General features: G+C 48.9%; 1 protein-coding gene across 4 annotated transcripts in view; it reads right to left on the bottom strand.

Annotated features, from left to right (window-relative positions):
* The window catches only part of STIM1 (stromal interaction molecule 1), a 93,781-nt gene that overhangs the window by 68,210 nt on the left and 1,477 nt on the right, over positions 1-24,094 (bottom strand). The gene's annotated exons all lie outside the window — the stretch shown is intronic.

The following is a 24,094-nucleotide window of genomic DNA, read 5'->3' as shown; positions in this document are numbered from 1 at the left end:
TGGCTGAGAGGACCCGGCTGCCTCTCGGCTCTCCTTCTTCTCGGAAAAAACAAACAGATCTGAGGAAAGGAGAATTTGCAGCTCAGGGTGGAAAGGAGGGGTCCTGGGGGCTCTCTGAGCTGGGTTGCTTTCTTGCAGACGTTTCATGATCCAACTAGGGAACATCATCAGTGCCAGAAGGGAGGAGGAGGAGAAGGAAGGAAGGAAGGAAGGAAGGAAGGAAGGAAGGAAGGAAGGAAGGAAGGAAGGAAGGAAGGAAGGAAGGGAGGAAGGAAGGAAGGAAGGAAGGAAGGACTGGGAGGTCCTTGGTGCTCTCTGAGCTGGGTGGTTTTCTTGCGGACGTCTCACAGCCCAACTAGGGAACCTCATCAGTGCTAGAAGGGAGGAGGAGGAGGAGGAGGGACTGTAGGGTCCTTGGTGCCCTCTGAATTGGGTAGTTTTCTTGCAGACGTTTCATGGCCCAACTAGGGAACCTCATCAGTGCTAGAAGGAAGGAGGAGGAGGAGGAGCAGGAGGAGGAGGAGAAAGACTGCAGGGTCCTTGGTGCCCTCTGAATTGGGTAGTTCTCTTGCAGACGTTTCATAACCCAACTAGGCACCATCATCAATGCTGACATCAACACTAGCGCTGATGATGTTCACTAGTTGGGTAGTGAAATGTCTGCAAGAAAGCAACCAAGCTCAGAGAGCACCCAGGACCCCTCAAAGGATACCCTGCCTCTCTCTGGGGTTCAAGAACCCCGGCAAATTAGCCCGATGCCCCCCAGTCCCCCCCCCCCTTGGGACGGCTGCCAGGCTGCCACTGCAGCCTCCCAGCCGTGAAGGAGGAAACGAGTGTGACGCCTAGAACGGAGGAGAAGAAGTCAAGGATGGGAGCTTATCAAGGGAGAGGTCCATCCAAGGAGCAATTTCCTGACAGTGAGGACCCTTATTTGGCTGCTTCGGGAATTCTGGGAGTTGAAGTCATAAAGGGGCCATAGCTGCCCACCCCTGAGGTTGACCAACTTCTTCAATCAAGGGTTTTGTCCTCTTAATGCGGAACTTGGGTTTGGCCGGTCTAAAGAAAAAGAGAAATAGGGAAGATATGATAGCAGCATTCCAGTATTTGAGGGGCTGCCATGAAGAAGAGGAGGGGGTCACACTGTTCTCCAAAGCACCAGAGGGAAGGACGAGAAACAATGGCTGGAAACTGATCAAAGAGAGAAGCAACCTAGAATTAAAGAGAAACTTCCTCATAGTGAGGACAACAAACCAGTGGAACAGCTGGCCACCAGAAATCGTGGGCGCTCCATCGCTGGAGGTTTTTAAAAAGAGACTGGACAGTCACTTGTCCGAGATGGTATATAGGTCCTCCTGCTTGAGCAGGGGGCTGGACTAGAAGACCTCCAAGGTCCCTTCCAGCTCTATTCTATTGTACTTTTAAGAGGTTCCCCAAACAGAATCAGGCGGACCCATCCATAACAGCGCTGCGATGATAGATTGAATGAATCGTGTTCCCCTCGTTTTTCTTATTTTTATTTATTTATATCCTGACTTTATTATTATTATTACAACTAACTCAAGGTGACGAGCATCTCCCACGCACCTCCCTCCTATTTGTCCCACAACCACCACCACCCTGTGAGGTGGGCTGGCCCGGAAAGAGAATGATTGGCCCAAAGTCCCCCAGCTGGGATTTCATTGGTTAAGGCAAGATTTGAACTTGGGGTCGCCGGCTTTCTCCTCCTGGCGCCTTAACCACTCAACCGGAACTGGCTCGCAACGTCTTTTAACTTGAAGGCCTGTTTTTCACCAGAAAAATAAGGGTTATCTTATGCCAGGGGGTCTTCCAACTTGGCCACTTTTAAGACTGGTGGACTTCAACTCCCAGAATTCCTCAGCCAGCCCTGAGGGCTGGCTGAGGAATTCTGGGAGTTGAAGTCCACTAGTCTTAAAGTGGCCAAGTTGGAAGACTCTTGCCTTATATGCCCTTCCTAATTTCTATGGAAATACCTTGAAAATACAATCATGTTATCTGTTTCACTTTAATAGTCACTATTATTTTTATTTTTTTAATTTGGGCAAAGCAGCTCCCAAACGTCTCGGTTTCAGTGAGCACAGTATGGCATTCGCATTCAGAGACGTCAAGGAAACAACTGAAGCGGAACTGCGGGGATGGGAGTTTGGGCAAGGCTAGGCTGTTTGCTTCCCAGAGCTTCATGCACAATCTCAGCACTTAATCCCAGATAATTCATCTACACCATCAAAAACACAGGAGCTCGTCCTGACAGCCGTTCCAAGACAAACAGGTGGGGGAAAAGACACCCTTTTCGGAGAAAAAGCATCCCGCGTAGTAGAAATACGGCAGAGTGGAGGCAGTCTCCTCTGGGTTTGGCTAGTCCAGTGGTTCTCCACCTGTGGGTCGGGACCCCATTTGGGGTCGAACGACCATTTCATGGGGGTCGCCAAACAATGCAGTCCGCCATTTCCCCCCCCCTTTTCCTTAGCTGTGCTACTCCCTTTTATTCTATTGGCTTTTGAAAGCCAATAGAATAGACTCTCTTGAATAGAGTCTAATTCTATTGGCTTTCAAAAGCCAATAGGAATTGTCCAGGCTGTCTCTGCCCTGCTGAGCCCGCCAAAAGTCCCATTCTGCAAATGGTGCTGCATCAGTTGAGTAGTCCTCGACTTACGACCGGTTGAGTAGTCCTCGACTTACGACCGGTTGGGGGTCGCGGCATTAAAAAGATTGAGAACCACTGGGCTAGTCTAAAGAAAAGAAGAAACTGGGGTGACATGATAGCAGCCTTCCAGTAGTTGAGGGGCTGCCACAAAGAGGAAGGGGTCAATCTATTCTCCAAAGCACCAGAGGGAAGGACGAGAAACAACGGTTGGAAACTGACCAAAGATACAAGCAAACCTGGAATTAAGAAGAAACTTCCTGACAGTGAGGACAATTAACCAGTGGAACAGCTTGCCACCTGAAATTGTGGGTGCTCCATCACTGGAAGTTTCTTAGAAAAGATTGGACAGTCACTTGTCTGAGATGGTATAGGACAGGTTCTTCTGCTTGAGCTGGGGGCTGGACTAGAAGACCTCCAAGGTCCCTTCCAGCTCTATTCTATTCTATTCTATTCTATTCTATTCTATTCTATTCTATTCTATTCTATTCTATTCTATTCTATTCTATTCCACTCCACTCCATTTTGCAATTTTATTCTATTCTATTCCATATCCTATTCTATATTCTATTCGATATTCTATTCTATATTCTATTCTATTCTATATTCTATTTTATTCTATACAAGAAGCAATGGATGGAAACTCATAAAGGAGAGAAGCAACCTGGAACTAAGGAGAAATTGTCTGACAGAACAATTAATCAGAGGAACAACCTGCCTCCAGAAGCTATGAATGGTCCAACACTGGAAGTTTTTAAGAAGAGACTGGAATGAAATGGTGTAGAGTTTCCTGCCTGAGCAGGGGGTTGGACTAGATGACCTCCAAGGTCCCTTCCAACTTATTATTATTATTATTATTATTATTATTATTATTATTATTATTATTATTATTATTATTATTATGGATCATCGCACAGTCAGCCAGATGTTCAGACTGGATTTGGCATTTTGTCTACCTATCGAATCCTTACCCAGGACCTGGGATAGGCAGATGTGGGTGTTTGATGGTATTACAGGTATCATCGCAGGATGGAAGCAGTTCCTAGTAAGGCCGCCTTTTGCAATTGACTAATAGTGAATTTGTCAATGCCAATGGTGTTCAAGTGGTGCTCCAGTTGTTTTGGGATTGCACTTAAGGAGTTTATTATTATTATTATTAGGCCCAGCTTCCCCAGAGGGACAAAGAGGGGCCTCCCACAAAGGCAGGCCTGTGGAGAGACTGTGGCCCCTACTTCTCCAGAATGGTAGAGGGCAGGGGTCTGCGACCTTGACCACTTTAAGACTTGTGGACTTCCTCAGCCAGTCCACAAGTCTTAAAGTGGTCAAGGTTGCAGACCCTTGGAATAGGGTCTCCTGCTTGAGCAGGGTGTTGGACTAGAAGACCCCCAAAGTCCCTTCCGACTCTTGTTACCCTGTAATTCCTGATTCCCAGGAACTGGGCTTGATCTTCCTTCATCCGTTTCTTATCAACTTATGAAGAAATAAGTTGTGGGTGTTTTATCACCTCCGTTGAAGCACCCACCACTTCTGGAAGACCTGGCCATCAAAAGTGGTGGGTGCTCCATCACTGGAGGTTTTAAGAGGAGACGGGACAGCCACTGGTCTGAAATGGTGTAGGGTTTCCTGCCTGAGCAGGGGGTTGGACTAGATGGCCTCCAAGGTCCCTTCCAGTTCTATTCTGATTGCCTGACTGATTGATTCCTCGAGGAATCTCAAGCTCCAGACGGGGTGGGGGAGAAGGCGGTGTAGCCACTCAAAGGACAAGATGCTTTAATGTTGGCTGGTAAACATATATTAGAAAAAAATGAGTTTATTTGGGCTCCTAGCAACCAGCAATGCAGACACCATGAGACCATTCAAGTCACACTGAGCTCTGGAGTCCTTTTCCTGGCAAGTGGCCCCCCACCCACCCACCCCTCCATCCATCACAGCCTGTGCTGCAAATGAAGCCCCAAGAAGTGGGCGGTCTAAAGAGAAGAAGAGCTGGAGAAGCCATTATGCACGGCAAGGTTCCATCCTGGAAAAACCCTCTTGGGAACTGGGCCAAAACCCCTTTCGAAGGCATGGCAGAGGGACCCTAGATAAGGCAATGGGGCAGGGTCCTTCCGAGAGCTGAACCCACCTGTGGGAGGAGAAGAACGGGTACCAAGTGGCAGACCCAGAGACCCCTCCGGTTTCTCCCTATGGGATGCTGAGAGCAGAATAACAGAATGAAAGAGCTGGAAAGGACCATGGAGGTCTTCTAGTCCAACCCCCTGCTCAGGCAAGAAGACCCTATGCCGGGGTAGGCAACCTCGGCTCTTTCATGACTCTTGGATTTCAACTCCCAGAATTCCTGAGCCAGCATAGGGGAACTATAGCCCCTTCATGACACATGGACTTCAATTCCCAGAATTCCTCAGCCAGCATGGGGAACTGTGGCCCCTTCATGACTGGAAGAATTCAACTCCTAGAATTCCTCAGCCAGCATGGGGGAACTTTGGCCCCTTCATGACTCCTGGACTTCAATTCCCAGAATTCGTGAGCCAGCAGGGCTCAGCTTGGAAACCTCTCAATTTCCCCTCAGCATGGCTGGCTCAGGAATTCTGGGAGTTGAAGTCCACCAGTCATGAAGGAGCCAACATTTCCCCCATGCTGGCTCAGGAATTCTGGGAATTGAAGTCCACGAGTCATGAAGGGGCCAAAGTTTCCCCCATGCTGGCTCAGGAATTCTGGGAGTTGAAGTCCATGAGTCATAAAAGAGCCCAGGTTGCCTCCTCCTGCCCTATCCCATTTCGGACGAATGGCTGTCCAGTCTCTTCTTGAAAACCTCCAGTGATGGAGCACCCACAACTTCTGGAGGCAAGGAATTCCACTAATTAATTAACAGAATGACAGAGCTGGAAGGGACCTTGGAGGTCTTCTAGTCCAACCCCTTGCTCAAGCAGGAGTCCGTATCCCATTTCAGACCAGTGGCTGTCCAGTCTCTTCTTGAAAACCTCCAGTGTCGGAGCATCCACCACTTCTGGTGGCAAGCAGTTCCACTGATTGATCGTTCTCACTGTCAGGAAATTCCTCCTTAGCTCCAGGTTGAATCTCTCTTTGACAAGCTTCCGTCTGTTGCTTTGTGATCTGCCCTCAGGTACAGATGGAAAATGGGTTGACCCCCCTTTTCTTTGGGGTAGCCCCGTAGCAGGAAAGGAGCAAGAAATCTTAAGTCTTGGACATTAAATATGTGACACGCTTGTTAAAGGCAACATCGCAATATTTTGGAGACAGCCGCAATTATTTTCCATAGCACTTTTTTTGTTAATTATTTTGCAATTATTCGGCGTTTCTTTCTATCATACATAGCAGCACACACATTTTGGAGAGCCTTTTTAAAAATAGTACGTAAAGACTGGATTCTCCCTTGTTTTGCGGGTGGGGGTGGGGAGTTAGCACACAGGAGCAATCAAGTTAAGCCTTTTCCACCTTTTTGACATGCTGAGATTTGCCCTCAGGGCGTTGAAGGCAGACAGTGGGAGAGAGGAAAGGAAACTGAGCAAAATCCAGCTCCTTGTCAGGTACAAGAGCCAGCCTTGAACAGCGAGAGAGTAGCAACTCTATTGCCTTCTACCTCTAGTACAAGAATTTGCCCAGGCTGCTTGCTTTCCCTTCCTGCTCCTCCTCCTCCCCTTCTGCTCCTCCTCCTCCACCACCACCACCTCCTCCTTCCCCTCCTCTCCTCCTGTTTTCTTCTCCTCCTCCTGCTCTTCCTCTTCTTCTGCTCCTCCTCCTCCACCACCTCCTCCTCCTCTTTCCCCTCTTCTCCTCTCCTGCTCCTCCTCCCCTTCCTTCTCCTCTCCTCTTCACCTTCTCTTCTGCTCCTCCTCCTCCACCTCCTCCTCCTCCCCCTTCCTCTTCCTCTTCTCCTCCTGCTTCTGCTCCTCCTCTTCTTCTTCTCCTGATCTCCTCCTCCACCATCTCCTCCTCCTCCTCCCCCTCTTGTCCTCCCTCCCTCTTCCTATTCCTCTCCTCCTCCTCCTCCTCCTCCTCCTCTTCCTCCTCCCCTCTTCCTCTTCTTCTGTTGTATTAGGCCAAGGAATGGTCGCCCAGGGCCCAGCCAGCCTCCTTCTGGCAGCCACTCCACCCCAGCCGGGAGATTATCGGCCCCACCATCAGTCCCTGCTGAACAGCGCTTGGCAAAGCAAGGAGGGTTGCTGTGGCAGCCGAGGGAAGCAGGGAGGCCCCCAGCCTTCCCTGGAGAGGGAAAAACAATTCCTCCGCATTCAAGCTCCCCCCCCCCAGGACTCTAGTTCAGACCCTTTCCCCTACCATCACCCCCCCATCAGCTATAGGGGGACATCCATGTGGTCCACCTATTACTCAGGTAAACCAGGACAACAGAATTAACAGAGCTGGAAGGGTCCTTGGAGGTCATCTAGTCCGACCCTCTGTTCAAGCAGGAGGAGACCCAACACTATTCCAGACAAGCGGCGGTCCGGTCTCTTCTTTCAGAGCCTCCCGTGATGAAGCACTCACAACTTCTGGAAGCAACTTCAGTTCCATTGATTGTCCTCCCTGTCAGGAAGTTTCTCCTTAGTTCCAGGTTGCTTCTCTCCTGGATGAGTTTCCATCCGTTGCTTCTCGTCCTGCCTTCTGGTTCTTTGGAGAATAGCTTGACTCCCTCTTCTTTGGGGCAGCCCCTGAGATACTGGAACACGGCTATCATGTCATCCCTCGTCCTCCTCTTCATTAAACAACATATATTCTGTCAAGTGCCAGAGAAATCGGGAGAGTCAGGCAGTTCAAATGAGCATAAAGGTTTATTACAAGCGCTCGACCTTGGAGGTCATCTAGTCCAACCCCCTGCTCAGGCAAGAAACCCTATAATACCATTTCAGACAAATAGCTGTCCAGCCTCTCCTTAAAAACTTCCAGTGTTGGAGCATTCACCGCTTCTGGAGGCAGGTGGTTCCACTGGTTAATTTTTCTCACTGTCAGGAAGTTTCTCCTCAGTTCCAGGTTGCTTCTCTCCTGGATGAGTTTCCATCCGTTGCTTCTCGTCCTGCCTTCTGGTTCTTTGGAGAATAGCTTGACTCCCTCTTCTTTGGGGCAGCCCCTGAGATACTGGAAGGCTGCTATCCTGTCCCCCACCTGGTCCTTCTCTTCATTAAACTAGACAGACCCAATTCCAGCACCGGTTCTTCGTATGTTTGAGTCTCCAGGCCTTCAACCGTCCTAGTTGCTAGTTCCTGGTTTATGCAAACTACAATTAAAGAGAGTAATGCTGGAGGGGTCCTCTTGGCACCGGGCTCGGAGCAGCAGACCCACCGAAGGGGCAGCCGGAGGCAGATTCTAGGACCCCTCCAAGCGTTCACCCTGGGAGGGGGGCTGAGATCCAGAGGCCTCCGGCCGGCTGGACGTCCTCCCTCCCTTCCTCCCTGGGCAAAAGGCTTCCAGCCACAAAGAGCCCATTTCCTGGCCGATGTCCTTCGCTGCCCTGTTGGGATGGAAACGGAGCCGGTTCCTGGCCGAACAGAAGGGAAACTGGCGCCCCAGACAAGAGGGCTCACTTCCTGGATTAGCCTATATTCTAATATACTCCTAACAATAGTAATCCGGTCTCTTCCGCGGGGAATGACGAGGCAGAACGCTCCAGCAGGGTTTCTCACCGAGAACGTGGGGTAATATTGATCTGTCTTTCTCTTTAGCTATCCAGCTATACCAGTGTTTCTCAACCTGGACCATTTTAAGGCATGTGGACTTCAACTCCCAGAATTCCACAGCCAGCATTGCTGGCTGTGGAATTCTGGGAGTTGAAGTCCACATGCCTTAAAATGGTCCAGGTTGAGAAACACTGATCTATACCTAGTTCTATCTCTCTCTTTCTCCCTCTCACCTCTCTCTCTCTAGCTCTCCTATCTTTCTTTTTTCTTTCTTCTATCTTTATTTGTTTCTCTCTCTCCCTCTTCATATATCTCTCGTTCATATCTATTTATCTAATCTCTTTCTCTATCTTTATTTCTCTCTCTTTCCCTATCTATATCTGTCTTTATCTGCAACTCGTATTCCTCTTTCATTTCTATCTATATATCTATTTAGCTATCTATGTTGTTCTGTCTATCTGTCTGTCTATCTATCTTCTACATCTATCCATCTCCTATCTCTCTATCTCTGTCTCTGTCTCTCTGTCTCACATCTATTTCTATCTAATTTTAAAATCATTCTGGGTGGCATACATATTAAAATATCAAACCGTAAAGCCATTATATATCTATGTTGTTCTGTCTGTCTGTCTGTCTGCCTGCCTGCCTGCCTGCCTGCCTGCCTGCCTGCCTGCCTGCCTGCCTGCCTACCTACCTACCTACCTACCTACCTACCTACCTATCTATCTATCTATCTATCTATCTATCTATCTATCTATCTATCATCCATCCATCCATCTTCTACATCTATCTATCTCCTATCTCTCTATCACTCTCTCTGTCTCTGTCTCACATCTATCTCTATCTAATTTTAAAATCATTCATCTCCTTGACAGACACACTCTGGGTGGCATGCATATTAAAATATCAAACCGTAAAGCCATTATATATCTATGTTGTTCTATCTGTCTGTCTGTCTGTCTGTCTGCCTGCCTATCTCTCTCTCTCTCTCTCTCTCTCTCTCTCTCTCTCTCTCTCTCTCTCTCTCTCTCTCTCTCATCTATCTATCATCCATCCATCTTCTACATCTATCCATCTCCTATCTCTCTATCTTTGTCTCTCTCTCTCTGTCTCACATCTATCTCTATCTAATTTTAAAGCCATTCATCTCCTTGACAGAGACACTCTGGGTAGCATGCATATTAAAATATCAAACCGTAAAGCCATTATATAAAATTTAAAAGGCAAGGATGAATTAAAACAGTTTGAACTTAATTAAAAGGAACATTAATTAAACGTATTCCCTCTCCATCCTGCAAGGACCCTGGGAGCGTCTTTCTCCAAAGCAAGCCCAGATGGCCAGCAGCCTCTCTATCTGGATAGGGAAACGTCTCCACGCTGAGTTTCCAGGCTCCGTGAATCAATAGCAGCTCCAGCCTGGCACTGCCACGGCCACTGGCAGCCGGGCACCCTTTGGTCGGGGCAGAGCGAGAAAGCCAGAGCCAGGGGCTAGCCAACACAAAGGATCAGCCGCTCCGTAAGTGTGCAAAGAAACCTTTTCGTCTTTCTTCTCCTATCCAAAAGGTAAAAACATTTTCTTGACTAGGGCACTGCAGAGAATCTTAATAATAATAATAATAATAATAATAATAATCAGATCAATGGTGAGAGGCTGGGAGAGGTTAATATCAAGAGAGGAATATTTCAAGAAGATTCATTATCACCACTACTATTTGTTATTGCACTGTTTCCTCTGTCAACAATACTGAATAACTCAGGACATGGCTATCAAACATCAAAAACATCTGCCAGACTATCCCACCTCCTTTATATGGCTGATCTGAAGCTGTATGGAAAAACATCATCTGAAATAGAATCGCTGCTCAACACTGTCCGTATATATAGCCAAGATATTGTAATGGAGTTTGGCTTGGACAAATGTGCCACACTTACTATCAAACACGGAAAAATAGTGAAAACTGAAGGAATCAAGATGCCCCACGAAAATAACATTAAGAGTCTGGATGAGGAAGAGTACTACAAATACTTGGGTATCCTTCAAGCTGACAACATCAAGCACATTGAAGTCAAGAAAAAGATTAGAGGTGAATACATCAAGAGAGTGAAGAAGATCTTAAAATCCAAACTCAATGGAGGAAATACCATAAAGGCAATCAACACCTGGGCAATCCCAGTCATTAGGTACACAGCCGGAATAGTGGACTGGACTCAAGCAGAGCTAAAAGCAATGGATAGGCAGACCAGAAAAATAATGACAATGAATCATGCCCTTCATCCACGCAGTGACATTGATAGACTTATCTACCAAGGCAAATAGGTGGGCGTGGAATGCTACAAGTACATCAGATGGTTGAAGAAGAAAAAATGGCTTTGGAAGAATATCTGAAGAACAATGATGAAGATGCACTGAAATTAGTATATCAGGAAGGCTTACTGATTACTGGAGAGACCAAACTCGCCTACAAGAAAGACCAAATGAAGAACAGAATAGAGGCATGGGAAGACAAAGCACTACATGGCCAATACATAAAAAAAATAGCTGGGAAAGCAGATAATAACAAGACCTGGCAATGGCTAAGAGCAGGAAAATTGAAGAAAGAGACTAAGGGACTAATTCTGGCTGCACAAGACCAAGCTTTAAGGACAAATGCATATAAAGTCAAAATTGAGAAGACAGCAACAGACAGTAAGTGCCGCCTCTGCAAAGAAGCTGAAGAAACAGTGGACCACTTGGTAAGCTGTTGCAAGAAGATTGCACAAACTGATTACAAGCAGCGGCATGACAAAGTAGCAACAATGGTACATTGGAAGATCTGCACAAAATATCATTTGCCTGTAAGCAAAAACTGGTGGGATCATAAAATAGAGAAAGTCATAGAAAATGATAAAATTAAACTGCTCTGGGACTTCAGAATTCAAACAGACAAGCACCTGCAACAGAACACCCCAGACTTAACAATTGTCGATAAGAAAGACAAAAAAGTCTGGATAGTGGACGTGGCAGTGCCTGGAGATAGCAGAATAGAAGAGAAAGAACTGGAGAAGATCACAAAATACAAAGACCTACAAATAGAAATAGAAAGACTGGCAAAAGCAAGCAAGGGTAGTACCAATAGTCATAGGCTCCTTGGGTGCAATCCCAAAACAACTGGAGCACCACTTGAACACCATTGGCATTGACAAATTCGCTATTAGTCAATTGCAAAAGGCAGCCTTATTAGGAACTGCTTCCATCATGCGACGATATCTGTAATACCATCAAACATCCACATCTGCCTATCCCAGGTCCTGGGTAAGGACTCAATAGGTAGACAAAATGCCAAATCCAGTCTGAACATCTGGCTGACTGTGCGATGATCCATAATAATAATAATAATTTCAAGCAAGGAAAAATAGTGAAAACTGAAGGAATCAAGATGCCCCACGAAAATAACATTAAGAGTCTGGATGAGGAAGAGTACTACAAATACTTGGGTACCCTTCAAGCTGACAACATCGAGCACACTGAAGTCAAGAAAAAGATTAGAGGTGAATACATCAAGAGAGTGAAGAAGATCTTAAAGTCCAAACTCAATGTGGAAAGCCACAGTCAATGAGGGCCACGCAACAGCCCGAGTCATAAACTGGGCATATAAAAAAGGATGCCCTGTGATGGCTTAGCACTCTTCCCAGGGGGACAAAGGGACCCCAAACCTAAGAATTAATGACTAGGAAGGAGGAGATTGAGAGAACTGGGTATGTTTAGCCTAGAGAAGGAATGGGGGCACCTGACAGCAGCCTTCCAGTATTTGAGGGGCTGCCCCAAAGAAGAGGGGGGGTCCACCTCTTCTCCAAAGCCCCTGAAGGCAGGACAAGAAGCAACGGATGGAAACTCATGGAGGAGAGAAGCAACCTGGAACCAAGGAGAAACTTCCTGATAGCGAGAACAATTAATCAATGGAACAACTTGCCTCCAGACGTTGGGGGTGCTCCAATGCTGGAGGTTTTTAAGAAGAGATTGGACAACTATTTGTCTGAAATATTATAGAGTTTCCTGCCTGAGCAATGGGTTAGACTAGCCCAGGGGTAGGCAACCTGGGCTCTTTTATGACTGGTGGACTTCAACTCCCAGAATTCCTGAGCCAGCCATGCTGAGGGGAAAGGGAGAGGTTTCCAAGCTGAGCCAGGCTGGCTCAGGAATTCTGGGAGTTCAAGTCCACAAGTCATGAAGGGGCAATAGTTCCCCCACGCTGGCTCAGGAATTCTGGGAGTTGAAGTCCCCGAGTCATGAAGAAGAGCCAAGGTGGCGCAGCAGTTAGAGTGCAGTACTGCAGGCCACTTTAGCTGACTGTGTTCAGCAGGTCAGCGGTTCAAATCTCACCGGCTCAAGGTGGACTCAGCCTTCCATCCTTCCGGGGTAGGTAAAATGAGGACCCAGATTGTTGGGGGCAATGTAAATATATATATACATTGCTTCCTGGTGTACACCGCTTAGAGAGTGTTTGCACTTAAAGCGGTATATAAGTCTCATAAATAAATAAATAAATAAATAAATAAATAAATAAATAAATAAATGGGCCATAGTTCCCCCATGCTGGCTGAGGAATTCTGGGAGTTGAAGTCCACCAGTCATGAAGGGGGCCATAGTTCCCCCATGCTGGCTCAGGAATTCTGGGAGTTGACGTCCACCAGTCATAAAAGAGCCAAGGTTGTCTACCCCTGGACTAGAAGACCTCCAAGGTCCCTTCCAAGCTATTTTTCTATGAAGCTGTCCCTCCCTGCAGCCGTGTCTGGATGCAACCCAGCGGTCTTCAGCCCCATGGCCAGCAATGGCCTCCCCCTTTGGCTCACCAGGCCACAGGGCAGAGTGCACCTGGGGGGTGGGCTGTGGAGGCTCCCTTCTTCCTGGCATCAGCTTTGGCCAACTGCCATCCCTGCCTTCACCTGCCAAGGAAGAGTCACAACTGCATCAGCTCTTTCCAGCTGATGACGTGTGCCCTGACCGGATACAGTCCAGTTCTTCTGAAGACTAAGCTTTTAGTGGAGCAAGAATCGGCTTTTTTGGGGGGGGGGAGAATCTCTGCATGCTGTTCTTTCTTTCACGGTGCCTGGCAGTCGGGCTGCTCAAAATGCCAGAACCAAGCTGGCCCCAGTTCCCGCCGGCCTCTCTTCCCAGCTATCGCAACTGGCCCAGCCTCCTGCAGGGACCGGCCGAGGTCAGCCCTTCAGCCAGTTCTCCCGTGGTTATTTATGACCACAGAAATTCGAAGCGATGCTTGGAGGCTGGAGCCCAAGAAGGATTTTCAGAATCAACACTCTCCAAGTGTATTAAACTCTCTGCTGTCACCAGGGAGATATTCAACCGGTAGAGGAATGGCCTGCAACTGAAGGGAGGTAGAGCAGTGTTTCCCCAACTTGACAATTTTAAGGCATGAGGACTTCAACTCCCAGAATTCCACAGCCAGCAACGCTGGCTGTGGAATTCTGGGAGTTGAAGTCCTCATGCCTTAAAATTGTCAAGTTGGGGAAACACTGATGTAGAGGATGACCACGAAGACGACTTGGGGTAGAAGCAGCTTGGACCCAAACCAAGAATGCCAAACCCAGCAAAGAGGGATTGCTAATCGGGGGCAGCTTTCCGCAGCCGGATCCTTCCCTGATGTCGGATTCCCAGACCACCTGGCCCAAACCATGGTGGACTCCGAGCCAATCCACATGGCTCAGCCTTGCTTGCTTCCAAGAGTTAAGAAAATAAAGCAATCGATCAGACTGGAGCTGGAGGTCATCTAGTCCAGCCCCCCTGCTCAAGCAGGAGACTCCATACCATTTCAGACAGGTAGCTGTCCACTCTCTTCTTAAAAGCCTTCCGTGATGGACAGACTGGCAGGAGGCCCACAGCAGCATCTCTTCACTGGTCAGTACCATTAGAGATATACAGTAGTATTGATTTATTCATACTTAGGATACATAAAGAGAGCCAGTTGGATCTAATGATTAAGGCACCAGGCAAGAAACCAGGAGATGGTGAGTTCTAGTCCCGACTTAGGCATGAAAGCCTACTGGCTGACTTTGGGCCAATCACCAGGAGACTGTGAGTTCTAGTCCCACCTTAAGCATGGAAGCTGGCTGAAAGACTTTTGGCCAATCACCAGGAGACGGGAGTTCTAGTCTCACCTTAAGCATGGAAGCTGGCTGAAAGACTTTGGGCCAATCACCAGGAGACTGTGAGTTCTCGTTCCTTGTTAGACATGAAAGCCTGCTGGGTGACTTTGGGCCAGTCACCAGGAGACTGTGAGTTCTAGTCCCGCCTCAGGCATCCAAGCCAGTTGAGTGACTTTGGGCCAATCACCAGGAGACGGTGAGTTCTAGTTCCTTGTTAGGCATGAAAGCCTGCTGGGTGACTTTGGGCCAATCACCAGGAGACGGCGAGTTCTAGTTCCGCCTTAACCATGAACCAGCTGGGTGACTTTAGGCCAGTCCCTCCCTCTCGAAGAGCTGCTGTTCTGGATAAAATAGGAGGAGGAAGAACTGTTTACCACCCCTGAGTTATTTATAAAAATATTTAAAAAGTGTATCGATAAGCGGCAGTTACGACTTATTTGGCTGCAGAGGACACAGGCAAACCCCCCCCCCTCCTCCTAAGAGCCTTGGGGAAAAGGCAGCACCGCAAGCTACTTCTGCTGATTGCCAGCAGTTCGGCAGTTCGATCCTGACCGGCTCCAGGTTGACTCAGCCTTCCGTCCTTCCAAGGCCGGGAATATGGATAATATGAGGACTTAGACCAGGGGTAGGCCATCTTGGCTCTTTTAGGACTCACGGACTTCAACTCCCAGAATTCCTGAGCCAGCATGGGGGAACTATGGCCTCTTCATGACTCGCGGACTTCAACTCCCAGAATTCCTGAGCCAGCATGAGGGAAACTTTGGCCCCTTCATGACTGGTGGACTTCAACTCCCAGAATTCCTGAGCCAGCATGGCTCAGCTTGGAAACCTCTCCCTTTCCTCTGAGCATGGCTGGGTCAGGAATTCTGGGAGTTGAAGTCCACGAGTCATAAAAGAGCCACGTTTGCCCACCCCTGACCCAGATTGTTGGGGGCAGCAGGCTGACCCTGTAAACCGCTTAGAGAGGGCTGTAAAAGCACTGGGAAGCAATATATGAGCCTAAGCGCTATTGCTGTTGCTATTGTGCATGCTCCAACACAACATTTTAGAAGAGAGCCATTGCTCCTCCTTTGGGATTCCTGGATCCACAAAGCGTGGATCGCAGCCTTCTTCTTCGCCCAACACTTGTCAAAATCCCTCTCGATGACTCAGTGGTATTTGGTTTCTTCCTAAAAACATTACCCTTCTTTCTCATGATCAGCCATTATAATTTCTTTCTCTCCCCCCCCCCCATTTTTCCTCCCTCCGCCCAAGATAGATTGACGGCTGATACACGCCGCGTTGCTTTTTTACACAGAACGTACGGTACAATCCGGGCAGAGCCACAGATCCTATCAGGGGCGACGTTTAGGAACAGCTCTTTGGCTCTCTTCGGGTTCTTCCCCGGAGGCTCAGGGAGAGGGCAGGGGGCAAGCAAGCATGGCCCCTCTGTGGGGAAGCCTCTGCCCCACGGGCAAAAGCAAGCCAGCAGCAGGAAGGGCTCAGATGCACCTCCTCCTCCTCCTCCCCCTAACTGCCCTCAGTGGCTGCCCAGAAGATGCAGCTCTGAAAGACGCCATCCACAAGATATCAAAGGAAAAACAGAAGATGGCGGGAAAAAAAAATCCTTATTTACCAACACTCCCACCAACAATGACAGGGCAAGCTGCTCGAGTATAAACAGAAAGCAACCACCCACCCACCCCCGGCACTGATGAGGTCCCCTACTTGAGCCATGAAATGTCTGCAAGAAAACCACTCAGCTCCATGAGAGCACCAAAGACCCCACAGTCCTCCTCCTCCTTCTCCTCCTCCTCCTCCTCCTCCATCATTTTGGCACTGATGATGTTCCCTAGTTGGGTCGTGAAATGTCTGCAAGAAAACCATCCAGCTCAGAGAGCACCAGGGACCCCACAGTCCGTCCTTCCTTCCTTCCTTCCTTCCTTCCTTCCTTCCTTCCTTCCTTCCTTCCTTCCTTCCTTCCTTCTCTTCTTCTTCCTCCCTTCTAGCACTGATGATGTTCCCTAGTTAGGTAATTAAAGGTCTGCAAGAAAACCACCCAGCTCAGAGAGCACCAAGGACCCCACAGTCCTCCTCCTCTTCCTCTCCTTCTCCTCCTCCTCCTCCTCCTCCACTCCACAAACTCCATTCTCTTCCAGCACGGATGAGTTTCCCTAGTTGGGTCATGAAACGATTGCAAGAAAACAGCCCAGCTCAGAGAGCAACAAGGAACCCACAGTCTTCCTCCTCCTCCTCCTCCCTCTCTGCAAACCCCCCTCCCTTCTAGTACTGATGATGTTCCCTAGTTGGGTTGTGAAACATCTGCAAGAAAACCACCCAGCTCAGAGAGCACCGAGGACCCCACAGTCTGTCCTTCCTTCCTTCCTTCCTTCCTTCCTTCCTTCCTTCCTTCCTTCCTTCCTTCCTTCCTTCCTTCCTTCCTTCCTTCCTTCCTTCCTCCCTCCTCCTCCCTTCAAGCACTGATGATGTTCCCTAGCTGGGTCATGAAACGTCTGCAAGAAAACCACCCAGCTAAGAGAGCACCCAGGAACCCACAGTCCTCCCCCTCCACTCCCCAAACTCCATTCTCTTCTAGCACTGATGAGGTTCTCTAGCTGGGTCATGAAACGTCTGCAAGAAAACCACCCAGCTCAGAGAGCACCCAGGACCCCTCCCCAGTTCAGCCCTGAGCTACAGAGGTTCCCTTCCCTTGGTGAGCTCCTGCCTCACTGGAGAAACACCTGCAAATGCCCCACAGGAGGAGAACAGCCACCTCCCCCCCCCCCGTGTAATCCTTCACACGCTCTCCCTGCTAACAAAGTTTTTAAGAAGAGACTGGATAGCCATTGTCCAAAATGGTATAGGGTTTCCCAGGTGAGCAGGGAGTTGGACTGGATGATCTCCAAGGTCCCTTCCAACATTATTATTATTATTATTAATAATAATAATAATATTGATCATCGCACAGTCAGCCAGATGTTCAGACTGGATTTGGCATTTTGTCTACCTATCGAGTCCTTACCCAGGACCTGGGATAGGCAGATGTGGATGTTTGATGGTATTACAGATCTCGTCGCAGGATGCAAGCAGTTCCTAGTAAGGCCGCCTTTTGCAATTGACTAATAGCGAATTTGTCAATGCCGATGGTGTTCAAGTGGTGCTCCAGTTGTTTTGGGATTGCACCCAAGGAGCCTATGACTATTGCTACTACCCTTGCTTGCTTTTGCCACAGTTGTTGTTGTTATTATTATTATATTTTATTATTATTATTATTAAAGTCACAAGGCAGAGACGCCTGTTGACCTCTTCTCCTTCCACACAGCTGTGTTACAGCACACAGTTGTGCCCATCCTCGCCTTCGGCCACCTCAGCTCTCCGCCTTGGGGAAGATGGCCGGGGAGCACACTGCCTTTTCATTCATATCTATATATTCTTTTTTTTCTGAAACAGAAGGCTGGGAATAACAAATGCATCATTTTGGTGCTAGAAAGCTATCTCCCAAAAGGTCAGGGAAAAAAACCACAAAGAATTCTTGGAAGCCTTATATAGACTCTTTGCTAAAAGACAAGACAAGGCTGAGGGGAAGAGTTATGGATTTGGGGACTGAAAAGGTTAAGGATGGCGGGAAAAGCGTAAGACCAATTACTGGGCAGAAAAAAGGGCAGAAGCCAACATTCTAGGCCTGCTTTTTTCCACTTTCCCTTTTCTTTCTTTCTTTCTTTTCCTGTTTATACTTTTATTGCATTGTAAAAGTCTAACAATTTTTTTATTTTTTTTTTAAAGAAAGACAAAGGGACAGCCGCACCTAATGTTGTTCTGGTTTGTGTCCTCTCTCATTCACGATTTTGATTTCGCAACCAAGATAATGCTTTTATCCTTTTATTATTCACCTTATCCTTACCTCAGGGGTAGACAACCGTGGCTCTTTTATGACTCATGGACCAATTCCCAGAATTCCTGAGCCAGCCATGCTGAGGGGAAAGGAGAGGTTTCCAAGCTGAGCCAAGATGGCTCAGGAATTCTGGGAGTTGAAGTCCACGAGTCATGAAGGGGCCATATAGTTCCCCCCTGATGGCTCAGGAATTCTGGGAGTTGAAGTCCACCAGTCATGAAGGGGCCAAGGTTGCCTACCCCTGGCTTATAGTAACTCAAGGTTCCTCGGCCAATGAACACCCACGCATGCAGCTTCCGTTACTTACGCCCCCCCCCCGCCTTCCCCAGATGGAAGAGCCCGTCCCTTTGTCTGGGCAGGGGCCGCCGTCCAGCATTCCTTGGAGAGAGTCCCACCAGACAGCTGCTGCTTAGTAAACACGGCCCTCGCCAGCCCTTCTGGAGGGCACCTGGTTGGATAAGGACGTGTCCACAGGACAAACAGCCAGAGGGGAACCATCTGCAGGACCTCCCCAGAAGCCCCACAGCTCTCTTCATCCCGGGGGGGGGGGGTCTCTGCTGCTCTCTGAGCTGGGTGGGCTTCTGGCAGACTTTTCATTTCCAAGCTGGGTGACATCAGCATAATGAAACCCCTGCAAGAAAAGCACCAAGCGCAGAGAGCACCAAGGACCCCGTAGTCCTCCTCCTTCCTTTCTCCTCCTCCTCCTCCTCTTCCTCCACTCCGCAAACCCCCCTTTCTTCTAGCACTGAGGATGTTAGCTAGTTGGGTCATGAAACGTCTGCGAGGAAACCGCCACGCCCAGAGAGCACCAAGGAGAAGACAGTTCTTCCCTTCCTTCTTTTCCTACTCTTGGTCCTGTTCTCCTCCCATCCTCTTCCTCCTCTCTGCAACCCCCCCTTCTATCACTGATGTTGTTCCCTAGTTGGGCAATGAAACGTCTGCAAGAAAACCACCAAGCTCAGAGAGCATCAAGGACCCCCCAGTCCTTCCTTCCTTCCTTCCTTCCTTCCTTCCTTCCTTCCTTCCTTCCTTCCTTCCTTCCTTCCTTCCTTCCTTCCTTCCTTCCTTCCTCCTCCTCCTTCTCCCACTGATGATGTTCCCTAGTTGGATCATGAAACATCTGCAAGAAAACCACCAAGCTCAGAGAGCACCAAGGACCCACAGTCTGTCCTTCCTTCCTTCCTTCCTTCCTTCCTTCCTTCCTTCCTTCCTTCCTTCCTTCCTTCCTTCCTTCCTTCCTTCCTTCCTTCTCCCTTCTACCATTGATGATGTTCCCTATTGGATCATGAAACATCTGCAAGAAAACCACCAAGCTCAGAGAACACCAAGGACCCCACAGTCCTTCCTCCTCCTCCTCTTCCTCTTCCCTCTCCTTGCACTGATAATGTTCCCTAGTTGGGCAATGAAACGTCTGCAAGAAAACCACCAAGCTCAGAGAGCGCCAAGGACCCCACCGTCCTCCCCCTCCCCCTCCTAGCAGTGTTGTTGTTCCCTAGTTGGGCAATGAAACGTCTGCAGGAAAACCACCCAGCTCAGAGAGCACCAAAGACCCCCCCCCCTCCCAGTTTAATCCTGCTACAAATACTCTCTTGATGCCATCCACAAGGCTGTCTTTCCAGAGCACCCAGCAGGATCCAGCCCTGCCACCTGCTTCCAGGGGTCCTGCTCCTCTCTCCAGCCAGGTCCAGAGCTCTGCCTAGGCCCTATAGTCATGTCAGAAGCAGCCCCCACAAGACACCTCCGCCACTAGGCTGCTATCTCTCCCAGGTGGTCTCTTAATCTGCTTCACATCTGGGGGGAACAGCTGGGAAGCCTCCCCTGCAGCTCTGAGGGGAGGGGCTTTCGGAGTGTGCAGCCCCCCCCCACTGCTCTCTTATCACCACCTTGACCGGTGCTGACCTCCTTCCCCCCCCCATGGACCAGTCAGTGATGAACAAGCTGCAATTCCATCCCCAGGAGACTCAGAGACAGTCGGCGGAGAGGAAATTGGGCGCCTTAGGCTCTTTCTGAAAGGGACACGAATGCCTGGAAGTCATCTTGACCCCCAGCAGGAAGCAGTGGGCGCAATCAGAGCACACATGTGTGCATGTGTGTGTGTGTGTGTGTGTGTGTGTAGGGGGGTGATTGTGATCCTGACCTGGTTGGCAACCGAGCTACTCATTGCAGTGATTCACTTAACAGCTACGGCAAGAAAAGCCGTAAAATGGGGCAAAATTCACTTCACCCGTGTCTCCCTTAGCGACCTAAATCCTGGGCTCCAGGGTGGTGGTACCGTAGGTGGAGGACTCCCAGCCCATAAAATACTGACCTCTACACTCCAGGCTGAGCTGCTGAGCCTGGCCAGCAATGTTTTTTTTTTTTGCTTTTATTTTTCCACCCCCACCCCCCAAATAAACTTCTTTTGGCACCCTGATCGGTGCAGTCCTTCCACTACCGGGTGGGGGGGAACCCCAAAAAGGTCTGACTTAAATCTTCCCTGAAGAAGCCTGAGCCTAACTCGGATCCGAACTATTTAGAGGACTGCAGCAGGGGGTGGACAGATGGGAACGTCCGAATTTGGACGGACTGGGGGGGGGGGCACGTCCGCATTTGGAGAGCAGAGTCCCGCCGAGAGGCTGTAACCCTACTCTCTTATGCAGCGTCACTTGCTCCGTGCTTGGCTTGAAAGAGAATCCGTTCTAGATGAGACAGAATAAAATTGCCCTGACGCCTCTTTGGAGGATTTGGGACCTCGGCAGGCCAGCTCGTCCTGGGGGGGGGGGGAGAGAGAGGCTCTCCCCTCCAATAAAACAGGTTGGGGGGGGGAAGAGGGGGGGGGCTTCCGAGCTCAGCTGTTACTTGATTAACAGGGGCTCCAGGCAGGAGGTACCACATAACCCATAAAAGGCAGAAACTGGCTCACCCCTGCAAAGACGCCTGGGGTCTTCCTCCATTAGCTGTGAGTTTATTTATTTATTTATTTATTTATTTCTGAGACTTATATACCGCTTTAAGTGCAAGCACTCTCTAAGCGGTGTACACCAGTAAGCAATGTATATATATATATATTTTTTACATTGCCCCCAACAATCAGTTTTAATGGTTTCGCTTTAACGCCCAAAGGCTTTCATGCAGTGTTTCTCAACCTTGACAATTTTAAGGCATGTGGACTTCAACTCCCAGAATTCCACAGCCAGCATTGCTGGCTGTGGAATTCTGGGAGTTGAAGTCCACATGCCTTAAAATTGTCAAGGTTGAGAAACACTGCTTTAATGCTTTTAACCTTGTACATTGTTGTTTAGGTCACTTGGTACCGATAGCCCTCCATTTACCACAGCTCGTTTAGTGAACGAAGCTACAACGGCACTGAAAAAATGGACTTATGACCGGTTTTCACACTTACGACCGTTGCAGCCTCCCCGGGATCACGTGATCAAAATTCCGATGCTTTTTGCAACCGGTTCGTCTTTACGACGGTCACAGTGTCCCCGGAGTCACGTGATCCCTTTTTTTTTGCGACCTTCTGATAAGCAAAGTCAATGGGGAAGCCGGATTCACTTAACAACGGTGTGACCAACTTAACTGCAGGTCGTAAAATGGGGCAAAACTCACTTAACAACTTGTCTCCCTTAACGTCAGAAATTTTGGGCTGAACTGTGATTGGAAATCAAGGACGACCTGTAGTGAGACGGGCAGCACGTAAATAAAAAATAAATAAATAAAATAAAATAAAATAAAATAAAAAAGGTAAAACAAAACAAAATAAAAGACGCTGCAGGAGAATTCCAGACATATTCAGAATTACTAAAGGAGATTATTCCCAGCTTAAATGGATGCAAGACTACAGCCCAAATTTCCATGAACTTGCAGACCTTTGAACAAGCAGCCCTATCAACATTGTGGGTACCAGCCAGGTCATTTTTAATAGAATGAAATTAACAGTTTTTAGACAAATTAGACCCCCGAAAGACCCAGGCAGTCCTTGGGAGACAAATTACAAAACATTCAGAAACTTCCTTCTGTGGCTCAGATGTGGCACAACCAGCTGCAAATAGCTGACACAGAAGCCAAAATATCGGAACTGGTCAGGATTTTACAGACTCTTAAGATCCTTATCGTTTACCGCTCTCTGTCCCAGGGGTCACGTGACCCCCTTTTGTGACGTTCAGACAGGCAAAGTCAACGGGGAAGTTAATAACCGTGTGATTAAATTAACAATTGCATTGATCCTCTTAACAACTGTGGCGAGAAAGAGCGTAAAATGGGACAGAGCTCACTTAACAACAATGTCTGGCTTAGCAACAGATTTTGGCTCAATTGACTCTTAGGACAGGTGTCTGCAACCTTGAGAACTTTAAGATTTGTGGACTTCAGCTCCCAGAATTTCTCAGCCAGCTTTGCTGGCTGAGGAATTCTGGGAGTTGAAGTCCACAAGTCTTAAAGTTCTCAAGATTGCAGACACCAGGTTAGGACTACCTGTATAAGGTCCCCTTCTTTGAGCAAGGGGTTGGACTAGAAGACCTCCAAAGTCCCTCCCATCTCTAGAGTTCTACTTTCTACAGTTTACTGGCCTGGTTATAGGAGGTACACAATGCTCACGTTAAAACAATCCCAGTAACTCTGGCTCACAACACCTACAACCTCACACAGATCTGCAGAAGAGGCCAGCCCCCCCCCCCCAGTTCTGAAGCCCGCCGGATGGGAACCCATGGGCAAGCCAGCTGTGTGGCTGCTCGGGACTTTGGAACTCCCCGCCAAGAGAGGTTAGGTTTGGCACGCTTCCTCTCCATTATCCTTCCTTGGCAGGCAAACGCATTTGGATCTCTGCTCCCTGCCTTGGCAAGGGGCGCCCTGTCTTATGCCAAGCTCTTATCACGACGCTCTGAAGGTGGGTCCCATCGCTTGATGGGAAGCTGGCAGATCAAGTCAATGAAGAAATGGAAGGCAGGGCGTTTCAGCCAAAGGGCGGCACGGCTGCAGGGAAGACACAACCCACGAGAGTGCTTAAAACAGAGCTCTCCAAACTTGGCAACTTGAGGACTTCAACTCCCAGAATTCCTCAGCCAGCTCTAACCCTAACTCTAACCCAGGGCTAGGCAACCTTGGCCCTTTTATGACTCCCAGAATTCCTGAGCCAGCATGGGGGAACTATGGCCCCTTCATGACTTGTGGACTTCAACTCCCAGAATTCCTGAGCCAGCCATGCTGAGGGGAAAGGGAGAGGTTTCCAAGCTGAGCCAGGCTGGCTCAGGAATTCTGGGAGTTGAAGTCCCCCAGTCATGAAGGGGCCAAAGTTTCCCTCATGCTGGCTTAGGAATTCTGGGAGTTGAAGTGCACGAGTCATGAGGGGGCCAAAGTTCCCCCATGTTGGCTCAGGAATTCTGGGAGTTGAAGTGCACGAGTCATGAGGGGGCCAAAGTTCCCCCATGTTGGCTCAGGAATTCTGGGAGTTGAAGTCCACGAGTCATAAAGGAGCCAAGGTTGCCTACCTCTGCCCTAACCGCTGCTGTTTGGAGACCTCTTGCTTCAACATCTCAGTTCTCCAGCCTGGATCCGGCCAGGCCTTCCTGTTTCGGCCACAACGCACCAGACGTGAACCTCCAGAACCGCGACGGCCCACACAAGCGAACGGCACAGCTCAACCTGCCCCCAGGCCGGCAGACCCTCCTCTTCCTCCACAAAGTGGCCTCCCTTTGCGGTTACCCACTCTGGCTTTCTCTGCCTGCAAGGGCTTCTGCGCCAGCTGCCCAGTTCCAAAGCAACGACCCAGCCCACGTCAGTTCTTGAGGACTCAGCCTGGGCGGGGAAGTCCCC

This window comes from Crotalus tigris, unplaced genomic scaffold (genome assembly GCF_016545835.1).
Source record: "Crotalus tigris isolate CLP2741 ecotype Arizona unplaced genomic scaffold, ASM1654583v1 scf7180000019065.834497, whole genome shotgun sequence".
Taxonomy (NCBI): domain Eukaryota; kingdom Metazoa; phylum Chordata; class Lepidosauria; order Squamata; family Viperidae; genus Crotalus; species Crotalus tigris.
The sequence above is the reverse complement of the archived record's forward strand: the minus strand, read 5'-3'. Positions and strand labels throughout refer to the sequence as shown.